The 16,811-nt window shown below is 40.8% G+C and overlaps 1 protein-coding gene across 1 annotated transcript in view; it reads right to left on the reverse strand.

Annotated features, from left to right (window-relative positions):
- norpA (no receptor potential A) overlaps positions 1-2,198 on the reverse strand; it is a 506,175-nt gene extending 503,977 nt beyond the window's left edge. Inside the window, exon 1 of the mRNA XM_080274227.1 lies at positions 2,122-2,198. The gene's annotated coding sequence lies outside the window, so the exon portion shown is untranslated. The remainder of the gene's footprint in view (positions 1-2,121) is intronic.
- Between the last annotated feature and the right edge of the window lie 14,613 nt (positions 2,199-16,811).

Raw genomic sequence — 16,811 nt, forward strand, 5'->3', positions numbered from 1 at the left:
TTCAACTATATTGGATATTGGAATATATTTAGATAATTATACTGCATCGGTTCAATTCGACGGGGGAATATACGGCAGGGATATTCTTAAACAACAATCTGAGTGACATCCTTTCTTGTTTCTTCTTGGTGTTACCAGGTAATCTGATTCAGCTTTGTAAAGACATACAGTACTACAGAGGTTAGTGAAAGGTATATCTAATCCCTCCAGTTCAAAGTCTCTCCAAACTCAATAAAATCATCTGGTAGAGCTAGAACTTAATGAAAGTACTTCACTACACTTTCCCAACGAGGAAACTTCTGTATATTGCAGCTACTTTCTAACAATGTTATCTGGCTTAACCCCTTCAATATAGCCTACAGCATATATATATATATATATATATATATATATATATATATATATATATATATATATATATATATATATATATATGTGTGTGTGTGTGTGTGTGTGTGTGTGTGTGTGTTTTAATGAACAGCCATTTTATTCAGCTTAGGAAAGTTTACTGCTTTTTCTTACCCCTTCAGTTTAAAATCTAAACTGAACAAAGGAATTGAGACAGCAAGAATAAAAATGAAAACGGCAAAAAAAAAAAAATGGGGGAGGGCATCTGCTGGAAAGAAAGTATTGTAACCGCCGCCATTATAACCTCATTTTTTTTTTTTTCTGCCGTCAAATGATTTTACCCTACCGTACCTTACATGAAATCTACTAGCGAAAGGGTTGGAAGGAGCGACCAGACCACTGCACTACGATGACGAATTTGTATATACTCCAATTACTACTTCACCTTGAGACCCTCTCGTGCTGATGTGTTAAAAATGTTATGGCGCTGAGAATACCACAGTACATAATTGCAAGAAAACCCCTTCCGCCCCAGGACATCACTTGTTCTAATCGGCTTCAGGAAACTATACCAACATATTTATCTCTTTACCAACAGGGGGCCCTATTTAGAATAAAATCGCCTGACAGCTGCGAAATTAAATATCTACGGAGTCCTTGACCTCGAGTTACTAAACGAGAAATGCTCTGTACGCATTACTGTACAACCCTTCAGACTGAAGAACGTGTATTCCTATTATTCTTAATACCATCTACCGTCTTAATTTGCCCATCAGGAGACGTTTAATAGTGGACAACGTTTAACGGAGACTGCCAATCCCACTCGACCGCGAGGGGTTTCCCAAAGTTAAATCACCTTGAAGTATAATTAAAAATTGGCGTCATCGTAATGAGGAGATTAAGCCTCCAGGTCTTGTACTAGTGCACCATAAACAAACTATACTGTAAAATACAGTAGCCTGTAATGTATTATATGAGGCGACAATTCTGCATGATAAACGAACGAGAACAATACTGTGAGAATTTACGCTTCCATAGCACAGTCTTATTCCACAACCTATCAGCTGTACCGTAAGATGGCCTATAAGCCTAAGGTATATTGCACAACAGATGCACCTCGATGGTGCTGCACGACCCTTCCCAATACTGCATGTTAAATATTTCAAGACACTGATAAATACGGCATGATGCTACAAGACAAATACTTGATATTTGCTAGACTTCATAAAACCGAATTATAAATACTTCTAATACTGCGATAAATACAAGAACCTCACGAGACCGCAGCGAAAATACTGCACTGCGTTAAAATGGTTGCAGAGCGTTAGCCTGCAATACCACGCTGAAGATATTGCAAGTGGAAATCACTGCACCATCAGAAAGTTGCATGATACTGTAAATACTGCATGACAGTAAAAGCGCTCACGCTTAACTGAAATTTACTGCAAGGTGCCCAGAGAAAATAGGGTCTGCATGACGCTTACCGGAAAAAGATTGCTTGCCGCTCAGAAAGTCATGTTATTAAATGCTTGTATGTGATATTCTCTCAGTTTAATAAATATACACAAAAACTAAGGGAAAATAATATTACCAATTATTTACTTACTGGCATCACTACCACAACTACCATCACCCACCACCACTACCACCATCTCAGCCAGAACCACTTATTTTTACCACATCTGTTGCCTGGCTACCACAAACAGACACCCTGCGCAACCCAAACCGCGGGAAAGTTAACTCTTTTCAAATCAAAATGCCAGCCATACCGACCTTTTCCCGAGATGAAAGTTGTGAAGCGTCAAGGGAGCGAGAGAAGAGAAGAGTGATCACCACACTTCCACTGCCAATCGACCACTGAGCTCGGGGAGCAGACGACACGGCCACTCTCCCGCGTTTTCCTAAGAGTTCCCATTGCGCATGCGCTAACCCCAGCATCAACACATCTTCCTTTTATATTCAATTTATACGGTTTTATGGGAGATATTTTGGCGAGCTCGGCCAATAATGCATGAACTGATTAAATAAGCATTATATTTATTCCCATCAGGTGACAAATGACTTTCTTGCACAATATACGAAAAATTTTATCGTCTTTTTTCCATCCCCCAAAATCGTATACGAATTTATGGGGGTAGATTCTTTCATCACATCCAAGCTTACATGCTTTTTGTACAGTCCTAAAATATAAAAGATGTTCATGACAAAAAATTCTCCTTCTATATTGGTATCCTTCATATAATCGGATTCAGTTCCTTACAATAAAATGGATTTACGTTACATTCAATCCGACTAGTAGATATCAAAACACTACTAGGTCATATTGGTTCAATACAGATCAACTTTCCAGCACTATGTCTTGGTTCGATTACATCCTTTCATCACACACCACGCTCCAGCATATCTTTTCCATCTCGCTCCATCATCACCCAGACCTTTTTCTCACCCAAAGGCCGGGTGAGGTAGGGTCCAGAGGCAGCTCACACACACACACACACACACACGCACACATGAAAAATAAATAAATAAATAAATAAATAAAATGAGATGCTAACCAAAGTTTGCCCACCTGAATGAGCCACACCCATTCAAGCCCCCAGAATCTTGACTCCACCAGATTGGTATAAAGAAGAAAAAAAAAAAAAAACTCGGAACTACGTAGCTTCACATTCACTTATCTGAGAGTCAATCCGACGACTGTTAAGTTAAAAGGGGTGCCAAACCCTGGTCATTCACTCCTCACAAATTTTATCCAGCCCACTGCTCGATCGCTTGCTACTTCCCTATCATCGTTAGCTTCTATACTTCTCTTTCCTTCACACTCATTTATCATATCTATCAACCTTAGTCTAGGCCTACCACGCCTCCTCCCACTCACATTCGCTCAGATATATCCTTTTCATCATTCTATTCATACCCATTCTCTCATTATACCCATAACATCCAAGCACACTCTATTCATCTTTAATGTCCACACATTTCCATACTCTGCACCTTTCACGAATCACATTCTTTATCCCCTCCACTCTCTGCACTCCACGCACGCTCCTCAACAGTCTCATCTCCACTCCTCTTACTCTTGACTTTTCATTTTTATGCATCACTAGAGTCAACCCCACTCCACCTTCCAGCAAACTAACAATATCTTCACTTAATCTTCGCTCAGCTACATTCCCTCAGTTCAATGTTCTCTCCAACATATACCAAAGGCCTCTCGCACGACTTTCCCCGGCCCCCCACACTGACAAATTCAGTGATTAATATCTCCACTCTGTAGTGATAATACTGTATTTGTTTTTTTTTGTTTTTTTTTTCCTCACCACTTTAGCATTTGGTGCCACTTCTTTTCTTACCGATTCACGTCAACGTAGGCGCAGTGTTCCTTGTCAAATAACTTTCTTAGACTTTTTTTTTTTTCCCCTGGGGTGGGTTGGTGGGATTAAGGTCTTATAATGGTTCATGAATTCAAACACCAAACCATATAAAACATATTTACTGAAATGTGGCAAAACGAATCCGTGTTTCACCCACTTCTGCGAGGAGAGGTGAGTACCAGAGCTGTTTTTGTGGAGATTATTCTAAATTTCTTTGGGAGTGCGCCAATCTTTAATTTCAGGTGTCCATCATGTCCTCTGCCTAAGCCGCAGGGGTGCCCCAAAAGTGACTGGCGTGCGCAATACAGCCAGCAAGCAGTATATCCGGCTCCCTTCCATACTTCAAGTGAATATGCACCAATTTTATCTGTAAGAGGGACTGTTGTTCAAATTTTATCCGGTGATATACAATGACTGGCATCTCATGCTATGGTCAGTGAATCAATGACCACGAAACATTTACACTATTAACCAGACTAGCCCTTGGACATGTTTCAGTGCTCTTACTAATTGTATGTAAGATACGTAGCATGAAGTAAGCCAAGCCTGGATGCACTGGAAGTTCGTCCCTTTAGTTGCAAAAGTTGAGCACCTCTGGCCAAAACGGTACTTCCTTCTATCCCTCCGTCCCTGGGATGGCACTGATACCAGGGTTAGAAGTGAGTAAAATTAAAAGAAATGTAGTCCACCGGACTAACAGACCTACAAAATACAGTACTCCGTCGGGATTTAGAATAATCCTAATATTTATATTGCTACTGCTTGAATTTAAACTGTATCTAAAAATCACAACCAGTTTCTAAAATACTATTTTCACTACAAAGTGTTTATTCAGATTTTAAAAATGGACATAAAATAATAATAAACCCACACCTTCTACTTTATATATTACCGTGGGTTGTGTTTTAATGTCTTTTAATGTGGCTTGGGATAATGGTGGAATTCCAGAAGAGTGGAAAAATGGAGTGATTTTAAAAATACCAAAAAAGGGAGATTTAAGTGTGTGTGGGAATTGGAGGGGGATAACTTTGACACCTGTAGTTGCAAAAGTCTTTTCCAAAATCTTGTTGAACAGAATAGAACCAGTAATTGATAAAATTTTAAGAGAAGAACAAGCGGGATTTAGAAAGGGTCGAGGTTGTAACGATCAGATTTTCATTGTAAGGCATCTAATGCAACAAGCTAATGAGATGAAAATGCCACTTAGTATGTGTTTTGTGGATTTTGAAAAGGCGTTTGATAGTGTTTCACGTGGAGCTATGTTGAAAATTATGAGATTCTATGGTATACCAGAAAAGTTTGTAAATATTATAAGAAGCCTACATGAAGGTACTTTTTGTAAGGTAATGGTGGGTGGTTCTTTGAGTGATCCATTTCAAGTTAGGTCAGGAGTGATTCAAGGAGGAGTTCTTTCGCCACTGTTGTTTGTTTTGGTTATGGATTATGTTATGAAAAAGGTTGTAAGGAGAACAGGTGCAGGAATTAACTGGAAAGAAAATAAGAAACTGATGGATTTGGACTATGCTGATGATATTGTACTGATTTGCGGAAGTATTTACGAGATGCAGAGGGTGCTTGATTGTCTGGTGGAGGAAGGAGAAAAAGTGGGATTGGTAATAAATTGTGGAAAGACTGAAATTATTAATATGAACGTGGAGAACCAAATCGATTGTGTAATTGGGAATAATGTGGTGAAGAATGAAGAAAACTTTAAATATCTGGGAACGATTGTATCATCTAATGGATCATTAAACAATGAAATTGAGGAGATAATTAGACAGGCTTGGCGAGCTGTTGAAATGTTGAAATCCGTTTGGAACAATAATATGCTTTCGGTACATACTAAAGTGAAAATTTACAAGTCCATGGTTGAGACCAATTTTAATTTACGGGCATGAGTCATGGTACAATACAATTGGAACTGATCAGAAAGTATTAGGATTTGAGAATAAAATACTGAGAAGGATTCTTGGGGTAAAGTGGCAAGACACAGTTACAAATGCAAGAGTAAGGGATATTACGAGAGTGGAACCAGTTAATGAATAATTATGTGAGACTCTCGCTGGAAGTGGCCGGGGCACACATACAGAAAAGAAGGTAGTTTAATACAGGATGTACCAGAGTGGACTGCTAGAGGAAGAAGAGGTAGAGGTAGGCCGAGGGAAACCTGGTTGAGGACAATGAAAAAAGAAGCAGGAGAGGAGTGTTGGTGGGCCCTGAAGGAGATGGCAAGAGACAAATATTGGTGGAGAGAGTTCATTGAGGCCCTAAGCATCCCGTGGGGTACCACGGGAAATGATTGATTGATTATCTTGTACAGTTTCGGTGGTGGCCTACACATGACGAGTAGTAAGGAAAATTTTGTTTTCCGTTATTATTTCTGATAGCACCAAACGACTATCGGATGAAATGACTGCCGCCAATTTCAAACCTTGAATGTTTCCCTGGTTACCCATCTACTGCCAAACAGCCACTGTTTAGCTTCTGGATGATAGATTTTTTTTTTTTTTTTTTTTTCATATTTCTCCCTGCCAGTCGAGTTCATGGGATGGTTAGGCGGGTGGCTGTGAGAAGAGGGGACAGTCTGAGAGCCCTGACAAGGGAGAGGGTAAATTACAGTATAGGAGATAGTATAGTGCAGAGGTTCTTAACCTGGGGTGCGCGCTCCCCTAGGGGGGCGTGAGTAAATTCCAAGGGGGGGGCGTGAGCCTGGGGGTAAAAGTAGGAATTTCTGTAATTATATTTGCAATTCTCTTAACAACAGTGCGGCTAATATCAAGATGATTATGAAAGAAATATAAAACATGCTTGGACGGCTTTATGAACGAGAAGTAGCAATATTTCTAGATTCACAGCAGAAGGCAGATCTCCATGACAAGTTCCAGTCTGAAGGCTTTCTGCTATCTTTAGCTTACCTGGTGGAGATCTTCGAAGCGCTGAATGCAATCAGCCTTAAACTACAAGGGAAAAACATCATGCATCACAACACCATTCTAGCCTTCATGGCCAAACTCGACCTCTGGAAATGTCGAATTCAGGATGGAAATACAACCAGTTTTAGTAACGTGGATTCTGCTCTCATTCACAGTAACCATTATTCTGAGTTAAAAAAAAAAAAAAAAAAATCACTCATCTGACTGACTTGAAAGCAGAATTATTTAGATACTTACCAGATATATATACATGAGAAGCGTGAAACCTGGAAATTCATCAGAAACCCATTTCAATGCGAGGTACTTGATGTTTCGGATGAAGAGCAAGAGGAGTTTCTTGAGTTAAAGTTCAATTTGGATGAAGTGCAAGAGGAGTTTCTTGGGTTAAAATTCAATCCTCAGCTGACGAAGACTTCAAAGACATGAATATTGAGATGTTCCGAGTCAAGTACCTTTCTGTTTACCCTCTGATCTCACATCAAGCTCTTCAGATTCTGACATTGTTTGGATCCACGTATCTTTGTGAAGCTGCATTTTCCATGCTCGCTGCTGCCAATACCAAGTACAGAAACAGACTGAATTGAAAGGGACTTACGTTGTGCACCCTCTAGCATTCGACCACGTATTCAAGATTTGGTAGCTAAGAAGCAGTGTTAAGTATCTCAGTAAATTAGTAAGAAAGTCCATCCATCCAACATCCAATCCTACGTTGCCCCATGAGAAGCGTAGGAGCCCGAGGCTAGGCAAGTTGGTCCTGACATTTAAGATGAGAATGAAAGGTAACCTCATTAAATATGCTGGGTATATTGTTTGCACAGAATTCATGCTCAGTAAAAAAAACTAAAGACGGACCATTTTTTTTCAGTTTTTCTTTAAAATCTGGGAGGGAATTTTATCAATTGGGTGGAAGATGCGAGGGGGGCATGGAGGGAAGGGCCAACTACTAGAGGGGGGGGGAGGCGTAGTAAAAAGGTTAAGAACCTCTGGTATAGTGTGTCGCAGGAGGCGGGGTCTTGGCTGTAAAAGGGTCGAAATACCTGCAGGTCCATTTGAAATGCATTTTGTAATTACCATCATTATGAACACAGGCCTATTCTCCCCACTACTGAATGGGTCTGGCAGGTTCCATAAACAGGAAACACAACGGCTGTCGGATTATCAACAGTGATTCTGAAATATACAAGGTGGTCCATATATAAAACTCCACTTCTGGTCCGCCAGGCGAGTTCTGTGTTGTGGGGACGGCTCAGTCAATGTTATCAGTATCTACACTGCATCATTTATTTATTCCCTACTCTAAGTCCCACAACCACGCCCACACTAGTCGACTGAGCCGTCCCCGTAACATAAAATATTGCCACGTGAGTTTCTAGTGGAGCACTATTTACCAGCCGCTGTGTATGTTCAGATAAGCAGTGTGTTTATGAAATATGCCAACAAAAAGACATTACATCCTTGAAGCTTGTGAAGGTCAATGTTTTCGTCCCACCAGTGACCACGGTGTTACACGGAGCACAGAAACTTTGCCAAGGATTAGTCAAGATGTTTTCGGAGGAGGGTGTGTGTGAGGGTGGATATCGATGTGACATGGATCGATAGTATGATGATGATGACGATGATGATGGTGACGATCTAAACGCGTGAGTGAAACCCGTACAGCGTCCAGAGTTCAGTGTGTGCCACTTGTGGGGCGTCCCACAACTAGGAAGCTTGCGGTAATCCGCACCAGAGAAGCATAATTGTCTTAACCACCACCGCCACCACCTGTCATTGCAAAAACAACGGATTCAAGCACCACCACACTGCCTCACAAGTTATTCTAACACTTTGGTAGGATTGTAGCATGTCTGAACTGTTCCATAACGGGGAAGTATTTTGTATTTTATTCGGGCTAGATAAGTGGTCTGCTGTCCCTATCGATAAGAATTCACTTCCCGACTAGGGCAAGGAAAGTCAGATGACTTTAATTTTTATAACAGACTACAGACCTTCCACAAAATTCACCAGGATGTCACTAAAATGCCCCTGCTAACACCATCAAACCAGTCCTACATCAGACAACCTTATCGTAAATCAATATGGACGATGAGTATTAGCGCAAAGTGGTGATAAGTAAACTTGTGTTGCACTCAGAGAGACTTATGAACCAGAGGGAACCAGCTGTCAAGTCTATGCAATGAGATGGAAACAGGAAATATAAGCACGTTCGTCGACCGCAAAACCTGCGTCGCGCCATGAAGCTGTCATAGATGGGTAAAGATTTGGACGTGGTAAGTGAAGGAGTGGGTGGGACAGGCTGCAATGTTGGTGGGCGGTGGGGATGGGCCAGAAAAGTATATCTATTGCAGATGAGCGTTGTAGGCTTTGTGGTTTGAGTGCAGTGAAAGTTTATTTCAAAATATCCTCCAAGAGAGAAGGTGCTGGGGGACTGGGGGAAGGAACCGAAGGAATGGACGTGGAGGTACAAAAAAAAAAAAAAAATAGGTATGATGACCTGGACTTGTGGTGGACGTGGAGGCGCCACGAGAGCATACCGTGAAAATTAGTGCTGTAGGATTAAGTCTTTTTGCTGTTACTCCAATTAAGTGTTCTCCAACAAGAACAAGAACAAACCCGCTTTGCTCTCATTAACCTGGCGTCCTGTGAACCTGGCAAAAAATGAAGTCGATTTTATCCGGCTTGAGAGAGATCCCACCAGACAGAAGGGCTACGATTTTTTTTTTTTTCCCCGACTCTGGGCATAGGCTTCACAGCCCTCAGGCCCAGAAGTTCTAATACATACTATATCTGCATACTACCCATATGTCATCACTTCGGCGCTAACACCCACCATCTACTGTATATTGAAAGCCTGCTCGGACTGTGTCATACAAGTATTAGCAGGAGTATTTTTACATGTTGGCGGGTCACAGGGTACATCAGTAAAGTCTATTTTAAATTAATTCAGATCCTTAAACTGTTCCTTGCCCCAGCCAAGCCTGGGTTCATTAGGACTGCAAGTCACCTTGCTACTGATTTGGCCACCGCCTCCCTTCAGCAAGATGACGCCTTTCACGATCTGCTTATTTTTGTTACTGCCAAATAATTATTTGGCTTGTGGAGAACCTCTCATCGAGATGAAGTCCAATAATCCATCTAACATGGGTATAACAACAAAGGGTTGGTATACAGCACCCCTCAAACGTCACCACTTGGCCACTTCTGCATATGAAGTCTGTACTGCATAGTAAATAAAAAAAATAAAAAAAAAACAGGCTGTGTATTGAAGGATCACTGGGGACTCTTGACCTAAAAAGGAACAAAAAAGGGCTAAAATGAGAAAGAACCTTAAGGTATTCACAAAAATCCTCAGTAATTTTTGCGAATGACTCAGATCCTTGGGAAACATCATAAAACATCCAGTTAGGCACAAGGGAGATTGTTGGAGCCGCCTTGCCAGCCTGGCCCAGGTCTATCCCGATTACAACGAGTGGCCGTCCGTGGTTGCAGCGAGTGACTCAGAGACTACTGTGTCAGTGGGCTGGCTCCTGCTACCAGCAGGGTCCCATAATGATGTCAAAATTCTTGCAGTTTAAAGGTGCAAATGTGTTTCAAACACCAGGGACTTCCTTTGGGAGAATGGACGTTTTTGAGAAGCAAAAGACTTTTATTATTATTATTATTATTGCTACCACTACTACTACTACTACTGCTGCTGCTGCTGCTGGTGCCGGTGCTGGTGCTGCTACTAATACTACATTTCTTCATCTTCTCTTTCTTCTTCTTCTTCTTCTTCTTATTATTATTATTACTACTATTACTATAACTACTACTACTGCTACTGCTGGTGCTGCTACTAATACCACATTTATTATTATTATTATTATTATTATTATTATTATTATTACTATTATTATTATTATTTTTATTATTATTACTATTATTATTATTATAGTTATTATTATTATTATAATTATTATTATTATTATTACCATTATTACTATTATTAATATTATCTCTATTGCGAAACACTGGGCCTGTTACACTCGTATCTGCTGTCCTGGTAGCAGTGACGGTATTTTAAGGATGTATGAGTAGGTCCACATGCAGAAGCAACAAGCAAGGCATTAACCAGTTCTTTTGTCCAATAGTTCTCTGCAGCAAGTACGACTGAACCAAAGAGCCTATCCACTACACCACCACCTACAATCTCTCTCTCTCTCACAGGGGAAAACTCTGGGAATGGTCTCTCCTAACATGAATAAAATAGTCTGGCAAATAACAAGAATAAAATATCAAAAAAGGGTCAGCATAGTGAAGAAGTTACTGGAGACTATTTGTAGCAGCGTCACTACCAGCTGCTCCCTCCCAAGCCGAATACAATATGGTGGCACCAAGAATACAACGAGACAGAAGACATCATCGCACTGAAGGGATCAACATCAAAACTGCCACATGAAAACCGTGAATCTGAGCGAGGGAACTTCTGATGTCTATACATAGGCCAAACTCCCCTACAGACTACACTCACATCACGACAAAATATACATAGACTATAATTTTTGTCCACTCTGATGTCATGTTAGGCCTATGGAAGCTGATATTACTGCTATAGGGTCATCCTTCATTCCAACCTTTTACCACCATACAGTAGCCTTCCCTGAACCCCTTCACGCTCATGACACCTCCCGACGATTTTCTTCACCCTGTGATGGACTTTGCGAACAGGAGGGGGTTAGCTAGTCTTCATAAATCCCTTTACTAACCAGGAGGTTTGTCGTAGATTAAATCGCCTGGTGGTAGAAGGGCAATTAAAACTAGAGGCCCTCCTGAGGGGGGGAATCACTCCAACCGCGACCTATACATATCTAGCACGGCGCGGAATATGACCTTGACCTACTTTAACCAATTTCGAACTCGAAGATTTTCATCCCTACTACACACCTGTAAAATTTTGTGATGATATCTTAAGCGGTTGGGAAGTTATCATGCTAACAGACACACAGACAGACAAACTGAAAACTATATTCCTAGGAGATTTTCATCCCTACTACACACCTGTTAAATCTTGTGATGAGGTCTTGAGTGGTTGCCAAGTTATCGTAATAACAGACACACACACCTTGACCTACTTTCACCAATTTCGAACTCGAGATCTTTTTTTTTTTTTTTCCCTACTACACACCTGTAAAATTTTGTGATATCTTGAGCGATTGCTAAGTTATCGTGCTAACAGACACACAGACACACACAAACAGAAAACAATAGCAGCTTCGCTATCGCGGCTGGTACAAAGTGTATCACCGGACTAATGACATGAAGCTAAAAACAATTATCTGAGGACAGCATTAATATTAATGTCACGGTAATGTAGTGAAGCGGTGGACGTCCCATCTAACCCCTTCAGTACAGGACACACATCCTCCTAATCTAAGGAAACCTGCTAACACCTTTTCCCTAGTGATTTTTTAGTGATTATACCTCAGCATTGCCCTTTATGCTGTTTATATCTCTGTTATACCGACACGGACTAAATAGACGGCAAAGGACAGAATATCAACGTGTCATATCCAGTATAAAGTAGTGAGCAAGAAGTGATAGAAAGCCACCGTAGCCGACGAGAATACAGCCCATGGGTCTCTTAACCCTTTCAGAACCAGGACGTTATTTATTTTTAGTCTTGCTACCTTCAGACAATTTCATACGACATACAAAGGGTTTTTTAATGGAGGAATTTAATATGGCTGCACCTACCTTTCCCATCAAAATCGAAAAGTCTCCCCTAAGTTTAATAAAATCTTCTGAAATCAACAAGTATACTCTTTAAAATAGGTCACCAGATTTAAAGGATTACTATAAATATAATCGTGTGAGGGGTAGTAGGACCAAAACAGTACATGGCACTGAAAGGGGTAATGAGGTCCTGCCACACCACTGAAACACCTGGAGCCAATTATATACCTGGAATGTAAACTTAGACACGGTTAGAATGAATTAATGAATAAATGGTAAACAAAGTACAAAACATGGCACAAAAAATAAAATTATCTGCCAAGAAACAGTTATGGAGGAATGGACAGGATTGTGTTAGGCATCACACTGAAGGATAAAAAGAGAACTTCTTCGATAAGGGGATAGACGAGAGCAAACGATGTAACCACCACAATTAAAAACCAGAAATGGATAGTGTGCAGACTGGTCGTCTTGCGTAAAACTGGTAATAGCTGGAAAATCTGTGTAACTGAGTGGCAACTCGGAAATAGAATGAGAGGAAGAGGCAGACAGAGAACACAATGCAGAGATTAAGCTCGGAGATTTGCAGGCCCTGGGTGTAGCGACTAACATCTCATAAGGTCAACGAGAAAATGATGTGAGAGGCCTTTGTTCTGCAGTGGATTGACTCAGGCTGTTGACGATGACAATAATGAAAATGATGACGATCAGCATCATCATAATAAAGATGGATGATGATGTATTATAGCCAATATAAGCTAGCAGAACGTAATTTAGCCTGAATTTCTCTACTAGTTACACTAACTTTACAAAACTTAAGCTAATCCACTGTCTGGCATGCTTCAAACTAAGTTAATAACAATCTAATCGACCCTGGCCTTTAAAAATGGCATACTAATAAACTATGATCAAACCAAATGGAATCTAGCATAATCTAACCTAACCCAACCTAAACTAACGTAACGAATCCAACCCGATCTAGCCTAAGTAGACAACCTTATCTATCATAGCTTAACCAAGCAATGCCTCATTTTATCGACTCTAGCTTTGAGTCTTAAGTACCCTAGGGTGAGTTAGCCAACTGAAACTGGATCAACCTAATTTTATCTATCGTGTAACATTAAGTCAATAATCAGTCTTATGCAACACTCTAATTTGCTTTAGCCACTTGTCTGTTTCGGTTTATTTCGGTCTTGTTCAGATACACTCACATCAACTCAGGACCATTTCTGTCACCTGAGGTTTATAACACTTTCGGCACCATAATGCTACAGACAGTTGGCATTTAGCACGACGCCTGGTGGTCTCATGGGTTACGGCATTCCAATCCGATGTTGCTCATTAGGGTTTACATCCAAAGGGGGTCTGGGGTTTATTACTTAGTACCATTCGGGTGCGAGAGACTGGGTACTTTTGCCTTATATGTCAGGACTAAGTAGCCCAGCCCTGTGCCCCTACGTTCCTGATGGGATAAGAAGACTGGATTAATAGATGAAATTTGTTTGGCTGATGTGAGATACTTTTATTCAGCATTTAGATACGCATCGCGGCAGAAAGGTTAAATACTAACTCCATTTACGCTTTGGGTCACAATGTACAGTTTGGCATTTTCTTCCCATCAGTCCCAGACGGTCTGACACAGCTACAAAAAAAAAAAAAAAAAAAAAAAAAAAAAAAAAAAAAAGCGTATCCGACGCGTTATGGTCACATTGGTTTAGTACTGCATCATTTGTGGACATGTTACATCCATTTTTTTTTTTTTTTAATGATATTCAGGTGTGTGGTGGTGGGGGCACTCACCATCCACTCACTCGATGTAGTGCTGCTGTCGGATGTCTGCCCTTTCCTCTCCTCCATCCTTCTTTCCTTCAATCCTCTTCTGGCTTTCTTTCCTTCTTTCTTTCCTTGTCCTTCTGCCTACGGGTGACTTTGCACTCCCTCTTCTATCTTTCTTTACTTCATTCTTTCCTCTTCCTTCTGCCTGTGAGTGACTCTACACTGAGTGACAAGCCAAATGATTTCCTGTACACCAGGAAACCATTTACTACGCTGGGTGGTAACCATATCACCAAATATTGGCGCCTGGTGGTTTAGTGGGTAATTATTGCGCTCCAATCGGACTGAGCCGGTGAAGGTTTATATCCAAGGGATGGTTGGGGTTGATTGCTCATGCAATGCCACTCACGGATGAGTGAGGCTGGTCACTCTCATCTTAAATATCGGGACCAACTGCCTAGCCCCGGGCTCCTATGCTCCTCATGGGGCAATGTAGAATTGGATGATGGATGGATGGATGTATATTCAGGCCAAAACAGATCCAGTCTACCGCACGTATATAATACATTAAAGGTTCTTTTATGTACCAGACAGGGGTGCCTTCCCGTGGTGGCACTGGTATAGCCATACATGCATACATACATACATACGTACATATATATACACACACACACACACACACACACATATATATATATATATATATATATATATATATATATATATATATATATATATATAGGCCTATATCTATTTATTTATCTATCTATCTATAAAGCATATATATATATATATATATATATATATATATATATATATATATATCTGTGTGTGTGTGTGTGTGTGTGTGTGTGTGTGTGTGTGTGTGTGTATGTATGTGTGTGGTAGGTGGGGCGTTCACCATCCACTCACTCGAAGTAGTGCTGCTCTGTGTGTCTGCCCTTTCCTCTCTTCCATCCTCCCTCTTCCGTCTTTCTTTCCTTCATTCTTTCCTCTTCCTTCTGCCTACGGGTGACTTTACACTCCCTCTTCTGTCTTTCTTTCCTTCATTCTTTCCTCTTCCTTCTGCCTATGGGGGAATTTACACTCCCTCTCTGTCTTTCTTTCCTTCACTCTTTCCTCTTCCCTCTGCCTATGGGTGACTCTACAGTAGGCTACACTGAGTAACAAGCCGAATGGTTTCCTGTACACCAGGAAACCATTTACTAAACTGGGTGGTAACCATACAACCAAATTATGGCGCCTGGTGGTTTAGTGGGTAATTGCGGTGCTCCAATTGGATTGAGCCGGTGAAGGTTTATATCCAAGGAATGGTTGGGGTTATTGCTCACGTAATGCCACTCAGGGATGAGTGAGGCTGGTCACTCTCATCTTAAATGTCAGGACCAACTTGCCTAGCCCCGGCCTCCTACACTCCTCACGGGGCAAGACTGGATTGGATGACGGATATATATATATATATATATATATATATATATATATATATATATATATATATATATATATATATATATATATATGGAGCCTCTGTGGTACAGTGGTAATGTGTGCGTTTTCGTACACTTAAGAACGAGAGTTCGCGCCCCGTCAGGGTAATAAATTTTGGGAGCATTCTTCTGGCCACGTACTGCTTGGCGGACATCAGGTGTGCTGTGGCTGAACTAGTGTCGCATACTATTAAATATGCTTGCACCCAGTCGGCTTACGCGGGCCGCTTACACTTGGTTCACAGACTACACACAGATCCAAAGGCACTCCAACACTACACTTAAACTTACAAGCACTTCTCACCCTACATACAATCTCTACCAGACAGCCTAAGCCAGTTGGTAGAGATACATTGGTTGTATCGTCCCCAATTCGGTCGGGATAGGCCGGTCCTGCAGTGGACACTCAAACGGCTGATATATATATATATATATATATATATATATATATATATATATATTTATATATATATATATATATATATATATATATATATATTTGACTGGTCCACAGTGTACATGCAAAAACCTTTTTTAAATCCTGGATGTTCTCACACTTGTTACATTTACTATGTTATCTGTCAAGGAAAAATTTCAGGTCCTAATTCGCAAATTTAGGGGTCACAATAATTTTATTGTTTTCTACTGTCCACAGAAATTATGTCAAAGTGTACTTGTAGTGGTACCAAGTGCAGGTGGTTGCTGGGTTCCCCTCAAGAAAGGATTTGCACTGCTCGCCTACCAACATGTCTTGATGTTCTGTGTGTCTCACAGCATTTCCACCACGAGCAAGGTCTCTCTATAAGGAAAAGTCTGCATGAAACAGCAAAGGCTTTCGCGCAAGTTTGGGAGAGGGCTCGAATACCTACTCAGAGATTGGATTCATGCATTCGAAAACTGGATGCACTCTTCAAGGCCTGTCAAAATGTGAAGAAAGTGCGTACAATCTCCCTCGAGAGCTGCCGAGAACAGGAACAGGAGTTCAAAGAAAATTTGAAAAGTCTGTTTGATATTGGAGTTAAGGATGCTCTTGAGAAGATGAGGAATGAAGAAGATAGGGAATTTTATATCATGCAGCGCCAGGATGTCAATTCATGCAGTATGGCAGGGACAGACATGATCCAAACTGGGAAGGAAGCACGGAAGCGAGCCCGTGAAGAGCAGGAAGCCGCAAGGATAGC

This window comes from Coenobita brevimanus, chromosome 57 (genome assembly GCF_032717465.1).
Source record: "Coenobita brevimanus isolate Jiangsu-jjx chromosome 57, ASM3271746v2, whole genome shotgun sequence".
In the NCBI taxonomy this organism is placed as follows: domain Eukaryota; kingdom Metazoa; phylum Arthropoda; class Malacostraca; order Decapoda; family Coenobitidae; genus Coenobita; species Coenobita brevimanus.